Genomic DNA, 12535 nt, shown 5'->3' on the forward strand with positions numbered 1-12535 from the left:
AAGTTGATTCTGTGACCTGTGAGGTCAGTTCCTTCATCATTAATATGCAATAATACTAATAATACCAATAATAACAACTTTTTCTAATGATTTTTCTTATCTCTATATTTAAAATATAGATATAATATGTATAATACAATATATATTACAAGTAAATAAAATAAATAAAATAAAATCATTTAAAGTAATTAAATATTTAGAATAATGATCATCTGAACCTTTGCATTAAGAAGTAAGAAGTCTTTTCATTTTTGTTGAATACCCCCGATTTAAAGCAACACTTACTGTTGGCTTCATCAGAAATTCCAGAGCATTCCTAATATTTTGGCCAGTCTATCACCATACATGAAGGGGAAATCATGTTAGTAACTCATTTCAACAAGAACCAGGCGCAGGGGCATGTTTATCACCTCTTTCTTTAACAGTTGCTGTAGTTTTGAAAGCATGATTGGAGTGCTCCATATCATTTATTTCATTTAAGGTACGAGTTTCTGTTGGCCAGCAAGGTGTTGGTGGAAACTGTGCTACTGTAGGCCAAAGATGAAGCGAGATGAGAGGGGGAAGGTTTGTTAGGAGGCAGAGAGAGGTGTTAAGGGAGCCTCCAGGCAGGCGGAAAGGAAGATGAGTCAATCAACATGCTTAAGTTATCAGTTTTAAAACAACAATCAGTGATTGTTCTTTTTAAAAGCATTTGACAATAATTAAATGCTACACTTTAAAAATTAGCAGTGGCTCATGGTGAAAGCAGCCAATCATTTGACCTTAATCCTTGATTTGCTGTGTGACTGTAAGGTCTGGCTAATAGTTGTAGTTTCTGTTTATTGTTTTCGCTCAGCTTTTCAGCTCAATCTTTTCACCACTTCTTCCACACTGAACTTTTCCTACAAGCTGGGGATGGGCTGGTCAAGTTAAGAGATTTGATTGGGCAATCCAGTGTCAGCAATGAAAATGAATGAATGGGCTGCTGTGAGTGGTTGTACAGCTAGTGTGAGCCTTTCAGGCCTCCTCTGATAATTTCAATGACAGATGACGAATTAAATGAGACATCAAACATCAATGTCCTTTAATAATTACCACTGTGATCCAACTTTCCTGTCACTGGTTTAAAGGATTTCTCAAACCAGTCAATGAAGGTTTATATACACAACAGGTTACAATTGCACAAGTGCTGCTGATTGGCTGAGGAAGAATAAAGTAGTCATGGTAAACTACTGACCAAGTTACTGTAAGATGACATAGCAACAAGATGCTACCCAAGACAACCCTGAGTGTCCAGACGATCTGATATCCTTGTGTTGGTGTTGTTCCCTCGTCATCATAAATAATGTTGTTCCAGGTTCAACATTGCAAGTGAACAATCACCTTCTCCTGACGTCATCCGCGACCTCGAAAAAAACAAACGCCTTCAAAAAATCTACTTCACTTGCGAGAAGAGAAACCACCTCTGTAAGGACAATATGTATAATGCTTACCGTTTATTAAGAAAAAGTATCCTGAAATTCAAAGAATTCAAGTTCCTGGATCGGCGGACGGAAGAGGTTTCTCCATTTCTGTGTTAAAAGTGTGGACTTCAAACTACCAGTTTTTAAATTGTGTTGATAGGCCACATAAAACCAGAGTTATGATTAAAAATATGCGCAATGTTTTTTTTCCTGAATACTAACGTTGTGTTTAAAGTGGGAAGGGAAGCATAATATATAATAATAATAATTCTCTGTTTGTGACAAAAAAAACCCAGAAAGAAAAAACCTTGGCTTTCTATTAGTGGAAAAAAATTCTACTTTTTTATACTCGAGTTTTATGTTTTTTGTCTGATTTGAGATCAATTGTTTTAATATAGTATTTCAAAATGAAAAAATAGCTGTAAATTTTGACATGTTAAGGTGTGCTGAAAAGAATGATACCAAACAAGACAAGATAAACGGTTTTTAAAGGTGAAATGTAGAAGTAAAATCCAAAGCAGACAAAATACCTATTATACCTAGCATTTAGTCACTTTTATAAAGGTTTTATGAACCCATAAATTGAGGGAAAAAATACTGGGCCAAGAATGGACCCCTGAGTCATTCCACATAAGAGCAGGGTTTTTATGAGGAAATTTGTACCCCAGCCTAACTGTAAAGTTAACTACTGTGCCATTTCAGTTCTGTGCTGTGCTTTATAACTTTAAATAATTTGTAATATTTTTTCTAATACAAGTTTCAACAGGACTTAAGTAAAAGGGAGTTTAGAAATCTGTCTACAGTTGGATAAAACTTTAGGAACAATATTTATGGTTAGCAGGAACAGTGTGAAGCCTTCTATAAATAACAGTGCGTGAAATATCTTTCAATTTGCGAGAAGGAACAATGTCCTGGATTGATTGTGCATCGATCCATTGGTAATTCCTCAGGGCTCCACTAGAGGGATTCGCGCCTCTTGTCCTTCACTCTGTACAGACGAGTGAAAGCCAGCGCTTTGTGTCAGTATCATCATTCATCTCTCCTCGTTTCCCCTGTTTAAGGTAACTGCACGCACAGAACTCTGTGTATTACAGTTGACTATTAGCCCACCATCATTGTTTATTGTAAGGAAAGAGGTGAATTGTGGACAGTTTTTGCTGAGAAGTTTCAGCTGAACTCCGTTGCTGTTTAAGCTAGCTTTCACTGGTGTCCCGCCTTATTGAATGACAGTTTTTCTGCCACTATCTGTATTTAAGTTAACTACTGAAAGACATATACAGCGCATAAAGTATTATTTCATTACTGTTGAAAGTCAGCGAATGTGTCAGCTAACATATGTGAGTTAAAAAGATGTATTTACCTTATGTTACAGTTCAAGTTGTGCAGCGTCTAAATACTCTCATAAGTTAAAACAGGGCAACTTAGTTTGGAAACTGTGGTCCTGAGACTGAGTGTATCCATGCAGAGAGAATATGGTTTGGGTTGTGTTGTTTTTGTAACACTCAATACAGACGAGTGAAAACGAGATCTGCGTGTCACTATCATTCATTCAGCTCTCATCATTATTTCCACTTTTTAAGGGCACAAAAATACCAGCAATCTTTACATAATGTTTTGTAAATTCGCACAAATGGGAATAATGGCGTTAAATGTTTTTCAGTAACTAGTAATCTAACTAATTAGTATTTCTGTCGTTACAATGGTGTTGCTATTACTAACAAGAAAATGCAGTGCGGTCAACACACAGAGGGTTGAAGCTGTCTTTAGTTCACAAATATTTAAGAGAAACCGGCCAAATTATAAGCCTGAAGACAAGACGTTAATGAAGAACACAGATGTAAGAGCGGTCAGACTCAGGACAGATAACTGGCAAACTTTTATTATAACTCTGTATCTTGGAAGGACTGAAATAATGTTTCAGTATCTAACATTTGATCTGTGAGTTTATTCTCCCAAAACAATACTTTTATTGTTTTGACATTTACAAACTGAGGTTATTTTGTATTATGAATATGACCTTCTGAATTTACTGTTAAATAACTTTTTGGTGCCACTTTGACTTCTTTTTGATATATTTAACATTTAATTAGTACAAGAACAACATTTAAATGGCATATAAACATAATGTTAGGAAAATATAGAAAACGGATAACAAAAGGTCAAAGGAACATCTATTCAGTGTGACTGACAGGTGATCTCCGTGCAAAGTAAAAACAGCACAACTGTGAGCTCTCAGCAACTCCCATCTCAACAATGATGTAGACAAAAAAAAGTGGAAAATAAAACACACATTTTAACCAATTGTCCATCAGTGGCTTCTGTCTATTTCAGTGTAATGAACTCTGCAGTATCTTCATGATCCAAAAAATCAAGTCCAGCATAGAGCGGCTGAGTGAATGTGGTCTGGACTCTGTGGAGGAGAGTCATGGTTTCAGAGACGCTGTAGAAAGACAGAATACCTGCTCTGTGATCCAGGTACACTCCTACTCTGGAGGACCGAGGGCCTGAGAGGACAGTTTGGACTTCATTGTGCCAAAACTGAAAACCCTTTGAATCATAACGTAAAGACCAAGATTTGTCGTTGAATCCAAATTTACATTCATTTGAGCTCCCTGCTCTGCTGATATTCTTGTATGCAACTGCAACACCAACTCCTCCTCCTCTCCACCTCCCAGTAACAGCGTCCAGTCAGACTCTCTCTACTCAGGACCTGAAGCCATCCGGTGAATCTGTCTGGATGATCAGAATAAGACTGTTTTTGTCTCATTATTGTTGCTTTTCTGTTCCCCTCAGATAATAACAGATGTGTGTTTGCTGTGTTTGGATCCAGTGAGATTTCATGTGAATATTTTAAGAATCCAGCTCTGGTCTTTGGCTCTGCTGGTGACAGTAAAACATCCACTTCAGCAACTCTCGGTGAGATATTCTTCTGTTCCTCTACTAACTCTGCTAACATAATGTTTTTCTCCAGGACAGGCTTTGGCATGAAGTTCGTCCTGCACTGAGGGCAGCTATGGATTCCCTTCCTGTCCTCTTCATCAAAGTGACTTTTGATACAGTTCATGCAGTAGCTGTGTCCACAGGGAATAGTCACCGGATCCTTCAGTAGATCCAAACAGCTTAAACAAGAAATGTTTTCTTCATCCATTTTAATTTCCTTCTGCGTCATTTCTCTTCTTAGTAAGAAAGACTTGCAGCTTTGTCTGTTGTAAAAGTGAAACTAGTCTGACCTCTGATCTAATCAACAGGAAATGGAGGCTGTCCGCTCTTACATGTGGGAGGGAACGAGGAGTGTCTACAAACATTGCAACAAACACTATTCAGAACAAGTCCTAGAACTAAATTTGTCACTGAAAGTTCAAAAACAACAAAAAACATATTTAGAACAATGCCTACAGCTACACAAGGCAACTCCAAAGACATTCTTTGTTTCTATTGTCCCCCCCCCCCCCAGCATCGTAAGGGGAGATGACCCTTTGTGATCAGCAGGAAGTCACACAAACACCCACATCCACACACACTCACTCACGTGCACATACTGCAGGGGGATGCTGGTTCTTTGGAGTGGTGGTCTGAGACGAGGGCAGAGATGCTGCTCTGAGATCATCCCCTTGCTAGCAATAGGACACACCTCTCTGATTTCATTCAATTGTGCACAGTTATCTCTTCTGAATTCCCTTAATTCTCGGGGAAGGAAAGAGAAGAAATAAACAAAACCAACGAGTGGAAGAGGTAGAAGAAAGAATTGTGGATGTTGAAACCCAAGTACAAGCTAATGAGGAAGTAGTAACAGAGATGCTCAAACTGCATATTGAGATGGATGCCAAGCTAACAGACCTGGAGGGATGGTCTAGAAGAGAAAACATTCGAATATACGGTGTCAAGGAGGGGTCGGAAGACAATTCTACATCAATGGTCGTATTTGTGGAGAGTTTATTACGACAGAATCTGGAGTTGCTGGACTCCGCTGAGCTACGAGTGGAAAAAGCACATCACGCTTTGATGTCAAAACCACCGCCAGGAGCGATGCAACGGTCAATTGTTGTCAAACTGTCTAGTTCCAGAATGAAAGAAGAAATATTGAAATTGACCTGGCAGAAGCGTGGATTTGACTACCAAGGCAAGACAGTTAACTTGGATCATGATTATGCACCACAGATTTTAAAGCAGCGAAAGGAATACGCAGGGGTGAAATCTGTTTTAAAAGACAAGAAAATCCGATTCCAAACTCCTTTTCCAGCAAAGATGAGAGTTTTTTATACTGAGGGAACAGTGCTATACGGCTCGGTGGAGGAGGCAACAGATGACATGGTAAAGAGTGGATTCCCGGTGACGATCATCAAACGCCCGGAGACGCTTCTGGAACAGATCCGACGTTTATCGTGGTGCATAGAAAGGAAAACACGGAGCCAAGTAAATAAAGACCAGACCCGAGATTATAAGGAAAGACTCCGAGTAAGAATGAGTGGGACACCGAAAAATTGAGGAGTAAAGAGAACAGGTGGTGAGTTTAATGTAATTAAAATATCCTCTGAGGAAACTAACCTGGTAAAGACTTCTTATTTCGGAATAATATACTCAAGTGGCAATGCAGAAATTGAAAATAGGCGGATGTTTTACCTATGCTAGTAGAATGGACATTGGCCGGCTGGCAAAGGAAGGCCCTGTCTCACATAGAGGTGAGAGAGGCCCCCCCTCGAAGCCCCCTTCTTTATCGGGGCTTACTTAGGGTCATTGGAGACCCCACAGTTGGAAGTCTTTTTTTTCTTTCTTTTTTTTTTTTTTTTTGACCAAATAAAGTTCATTTCTGTAGCTGTTGTTTTATACAGCTTTAATGTTAATATTAATGTTTGCTTATGTATGTTTAGGGAGTGGTCTGATGGTACTTGTCAATGCTAAGGAGCTTGCAAAGAAAAGCATCTGGACTTCTTTAAGTTGCTTGAAGACGTTTCACCTCTCATCCGAGAAGCTTCTTCAGTTCTAAGGTCAAATGGTGGGGAGTCCCAGATTTAAGCCTAGTGGGAGTAACCCCCCACAGAGGGACAAAAGGACCCCCTGATGATCCTCTAATCGCCTGAGCTAAGGTGTGAAACTGGGTGTGGGTCCCAATCAGCCAGGGTTTCGGGTGAGCTCATTGTGAAACCTGGCCCCACCTTATCATGCAAATTCCTGAGGTCAGATGGCCCAGGATGTGAGTGGGCATTAAGGCATCTGGGGAGGGAACTCAAAACTGGATTATAGATGGCAGACAGTTGGTGTCGTAAACCACCGCCTCTGTTCAAGATGGTTGCTCACAGTGGACATAGATGGCTTCTTTCTTTTTGGTCCTTTTGTCCCTCTGTGGGGGGTTACTCCCACTAGGTTTAAATCTGGGACTCCCCACCATTTGATCTTAGAACTGAAGAAGCTTCTCGGATGAGAGGTGAAACGTCTTCAAGCAACTTAAAGAAGTCCAGATGCTTTTCTTTGCAAGCTCCTTTGACTACAATGACCTGGATGACTGAGAACCTTCACAGACATCTTGTCAATGCAAGATTAATTATATTCAAATAGTAAGGGTATGCTTAAAGATAAGGTAAAAATCATATCTGTTGGAAAGGCTGTCAGCTGAGTGGGGGAGCCCCCTTGTGGCGAGAGAGCACAGCTGCACTATTGAGGACATGTTCCAGTGATCAGAGTTTATTTGAGCTAACACAGGGCAAAAGCCACCTGGCAGACTGACTCAGCAGTGGATGTCTACACACGGTGTGAGTCGTGTGCGTCGCTAAAGAACTGTGAGTAGACGTGGAGCCCTACCTGGAAAGGACAGTTTTAGTCTTTTATGCCATTTGGACATTTAGTGGATGTAGGAGTGCAATGTGTATTGACCTGTTTGCTATGTGGCTAGTTCATGCTACTAATGCTACTTGTTATGCTACATACTTGCTAGCTGTAAGCTAAACCCATTTGGTGTTTTGTGATATATTGTTGTTGTGTGTATTGGCAGTCAGTGTCATGTACTGTAAGGCTTTGGGAGTAGTGTATGAAACTTGTGCATGTAGATGTTCATATAGGAATTCCCATTTGTAGTTCTGATTAGATTCGAAGAACGCTAATGAATCATAATTCATGACTTAGATGTTTATTCAGTATTCTGTATACGGACCAACTTATAAATAACACAATAAGAAATATAACAATAATAAAATAACACAAGTGTAACTTATAAATACATGTTCATATTTTTATTACACAATCATCCAGGTAAGTAAATTTTCAAAAGTTGATTTTGTTCATCTGAATGTTTTCAGTGGGAGAAATGTTTAGTCACTCATCCAAGTGACTTCTTCAGTCTCAGCTGACTGCAGGTTTCTCCAATCTTATAAACATGAAGGAAAGCTGTGCGTTAAACTGTGATTTAAACTCGATCTAACAGGATTTGATGAAATGAATGTTTCAAAGAGAGTTTTTCTCTCACCTGCAGCCATATTTCCTCCTGCTGCTCTTAAAAACCTTCAGGGCTTCTGATAGTCTGAGCTCTAACAGATCTTCAGGAGTGCTCACGCTGCTTTCAGGGAAAGGTGCCTGTTCTCTAACATATAGATGAGGCTGGTTATAGCTGCCATGAAGGAAGCTCACTGCTCTGCTGCTGATCATGACAGAATCCTTCTAAAAGCATCGAGGCTCAATTCACTTTCACGCTGAAACCCGTAAATCCAACAAACCAAAATCATTAAAACTAGCAAACTAATGCACTTATGTGCATATTTCCAGTGATGCACAAAACACTCATGAGAGCATGGCAGCTAAGGGCGGAGCCAGAAGAGGATTTAGTGGATGCAACACTGGCAACTGTGAGCTCCATGAAACCAGGATCATCTGCAGGATTTGGTGCTGCTGTGGAGGTCACAAAGAACACAAGGAAGGAGATAAAAAAGCGCAGAATGAGCGACACAGGCCCAACAACACGAGTCAGATACTGAGGAGGAGACGATGCCAAACTTTTCCTGATGGGACTGAAAAGCATAGTTGTAGTAAAAATGAGCTCTGAGTTGTTGTGGATCTCAGTCTGACTATATTTCATTGTTCTGGAAGTTGCTCACAGACCAAGCACCAATCAGGAGAAGGAATAAGCTCCAGTTTAAAGGCTAAACAGCAGAGCTCTGAGAACACATGGACACCTTTCATCACTCATGTCAACAATCTGGATATAACAAGTTGTTAAATGCAGCTCTGAGCAGTAAAATGCATGTTTCTGATTGTCTTTATCATCTAATGAATTGATGCACTTTCCTGTTTCTTTTGGGTTAGAGTGACATTTGTTAAAATGAGGAGCAGCTTTTTTTTGTTCTGCTAATACAGTTTGATTATAGTGTAAATGTAGAAGATGTGGTGATTAATGGCTGTGTGCTGTTCACGTGGAATGACAACACTGTACAGTAATGTTTCCAACAGCAAACACAGCAAGTGTCGTCACACAGTGTGTGTTAGGTACACTATAGTGTATCAGCGGCTGCTTTGCACGTCATCACTACTAATGTGACACAGATTTCCTGTTTCTGGGATTCCTTGTTAATCCAGTTCCACACATGGCAAACATGGGAGAGCCGCCTGAACAGGACTAGACTGCATTTAAAGGAGGAGGTTACTGTTTGAGGTAAAGCTCCTGGACTCAGGGATGGGGGTGTAGACCAGCCTGACCAACGACAGATGCTGCTCAGGAGCTGGCAGCTCATGATCGTTGCTTCCTGTCGTGGCACTTGCTAAATTCCTGAGCTCAAAAGATTTCTTTCTATAAGTCTATGTTTAAGTCTAAGCAGGCACAGGCATGGCTAGCAGATAGAGTTCTGTAACCCTCTGCTTCATACTAACAAACATGGAACAAGTGCTTCAGAGCGCTGTCATCCACACAGTACTGTGTTTCCATGATGACTTTGTTTGGTAGGACACACAAAAGTGTCTCTTCAGGTTTAATTTGTTCTTCTGATGGTGGAGTTCTTCACCTCTTTTTTCTACAGATGGATCAGCAAAGATCAGAGCCAGTGAGAGAGGGATTTGTTTGGATTAGAGAATCTTTTCCTCGCTGCTGTGCTGAATAAATATATGGAAGAGCAAAGTCATTCAGAAGGAGTTTTCTGTACATTGTGCATAACCCTGGTCAACATCTGTGTTTGGCCATCAGTCTAGCTCAGTAACTGTAGCCTAGCCTCTCAGATCACAGATGAACCCAGTGGAGATACAGCAGCAGTGCAGCTTAGAATCAGCACACGCCTCTGACCTTCCATCACATTCATACATGTGAAAGAGTTTGAAGGGTCAGCTTGTGCTGAGCAGCTTTTCCTGTGCACTCTGACTGAGTTAAGGGGCTCTTTGGGAATCTACAGTACTGTGCAAAAGTCTGGAGCCAGCCCTCATTTGTTTCTAGTCTGCTGTGAAATGCATGCAGTGAAATGTGCAAAAACACATAGAAATACAGAAAATCAAAAGGCAGAAACAGTCAGTGTTTAGTTTTTTCACAGCCTGAACACTTACTGCCTGAACTCACAAACAAGAACTCTTTGTTTCTGTTTCTTTCACAGAGACTTGTTGATGCATAGCAGCTGTTATTTTTAGCATTTCTTATGGATCCAACAAGAGAAATGGGAGCAAACGATGTGTTTCCATGACAGGCTGGTTGTATTAGAGCAGCTCCAGATGCAGTTTAAACATCTGTCATGTCATTTTATTTATAGAACACCTTTCAAGACGACCATCACAAATTGCTTCACCACAAAAAACAGAGCATGAAAAAGAGTGAAATTAAAGTGTACAAAGATGAGCATCACACTCGTTCATCCTCGAGTTAGAAGCCCTTTCATGCTTGAATGCTTCAGAGGTCAGAATTCAGAAGATTCATAAAGAAATTGAAACTGGAGCTTCTCAGTCATCCAGGTCGTGTTAGTCATCGATGAATAGGAACACCTAGTCATCCAGCAAAAAAAAAAAAGAATCATGTTGTCAATAGGATCATTTTTATCTCTCACAGAAAGTGTGACTGCATCTATAGACTTGGAACAGAGTGAAACTTTGCAGTAGAAATGCTCCAAACAAAGTAAGCAGTCTGGGTGTGGCTGATATTAGATGTCTGTTCACACTGGCAGATACAACAAGAGAACTTTACTCTGAACCAGTCTGAAGTCAAACAATGATGAAGGTCAAAAGCTTTAATCAAATTAACATTAAATTATAAAAACAAAGATCTGTTTCTACACAGTAAAGTCTGTACATGATCAGGATCCATGAAACGTGTCAAACTTGTTTCATTTGTCTTCATCTGATTTTTCTAGTTTCCAGAAATCTTGTAATATAATGCTCTATTTTAGTTGGAGAAACGAATTGTGAATCAGAATATAATACAGTGTTTGTTGTTTTTGAATCATGGGGTGTGGAGTCCAGATGAACTCTTTTTTCCCCATCTATGTGAGCAAGAAAATAATGTTTAAACATGTTTAAAATTCAGATTAATTAAGTTTATCCTGAAGTTAACACCTCATTTTAATTTGCTGAGGAGAAAAGAGACAACATGTTAGCAGACCAGAATAGTAGTATCTGACTCTCACACTTTGTCTGATGTATACATAAAACCAGAAAGAAGGATAGAGCAGACAGAGTAGGAGTTTCATCACAGCTGAACTGTGTTTGATTATGTTCGCCTGTAATAGTCACTCTTCACTGAGGAGAAAAAACTGTGTCACAACAATTTAACTCAACAACATTAAGAAGCAGATCATACAGGCTGTAAGTGGGGAGCAGGAAAAGAAGGAAGCTTATATGAATCACTTACTGTTCACTGTGTTCTTTCTGGACAAAAAAGATATGAATTAACTTTAGAAGAATTTTAACCTTTTAATAATTTTTCGTGTCTGTTACAGAAAAAAAACAAGAATGATCGTCAAACTGGAACTTCAGGTTTCAATGTTTACAGTCGGATGTGGGAGCTGTAACAAGCTTACAGGTCATTTCAGTTTCTTTGATTGTCTACACAACACAGCTGAAGGACATCCGGATGAAAAGAACAGTCTCGTGCTCTGAGAGACTTAGTACTGTTGCTAATGATGTTTAAATATGTCCACCTCATTTTTGTCAGTTAGCTTTTAATTCAGTTGTTGCATTTTAAAATATGTCCCTATAGTATGGAGCATGACACATGCAGCAGGCCAAACACGATTTGGAACACTTTAAACAGTGAAACAAATGATTACCACAAAAACTGAAAAATAAATGCTTATCTGGCATTATTTGCACTTGCAAATGATGATACAAAACGGTGGTCATATTAACATTATGCGATATAAATATTGCTGCTGATTTGTAAAGGATTTGTCTCTGATATTTAAAATATAAGCTGAGAAATAAAGGTGTGTTTAAGTGTGTATGGGCCGTATATGCCACATGCTGTTCTGCACTGGGTGTCCCATCTACACAGCAGGATGAGCTGCTGGCTCTAATACCCTTTCATTAATCATTGGACTAATTTGTTTTCACAGTGCTGCGCTGACAGGTTCTTATTATGGCACAGAGAGGCTAAAGGACACTGTGTGCATGTGCGTCTGTGTGTGTGTTTGCACGTGTGCTTCCAAGAGTGTGACAGAGAAAAAAAAGGCTGAGCTGGTCTTACAGTCTTCTGCTTTCAAATGGACATGAAGAACATATTTTGTTTTAGTATTGAAAAAAAAGTCTTCAGCTACTCAAAAGTTGTCAAATGTTGCATAAATTATGTGTGACTTGGGTATACACGTTTGCGGTACTTTTGGTTGTTGTTGCATTGTGTGTGAGAACAGTACACCCAGCCCGTATGCTGGGACCTCAGGGAGGGGACGGAGCTGAGAAAGGTGATTTTTCTAATTCAGTGGAGGTTTAAATAAACAGTAAATATCAGAAAGATACGCAAAAGTTCTGAAAGGTTGATCTGTGGAGTTTACATTTACATGCTTACATTCCTCACAGTCTTAAAACTTCCTCACAAATCCTAAAAGTACAAAAAAGGAACCATATTAAGCAAAAACTGAACAAAATCATTAGAATCATTTATTTACAGGAGAAAAGAAAACAGAAAGGAAGAGAAGAGAAAAAAA

The sequence above is a fragment of the Maylandia zebra genome, linkage group LG3 (genome assembly GCF_041146795.1).
Source record: "Maylandia zebra isolate NMK-2024a linkage group LG3, Mzebra_GT3a, whole genome shotgun sequence".
NCBI lineage: Eukaryota > Metazoa > Chordata > Actinopteri > Cichliformes > Cichlidae > Maylandia > Maylandia zebra.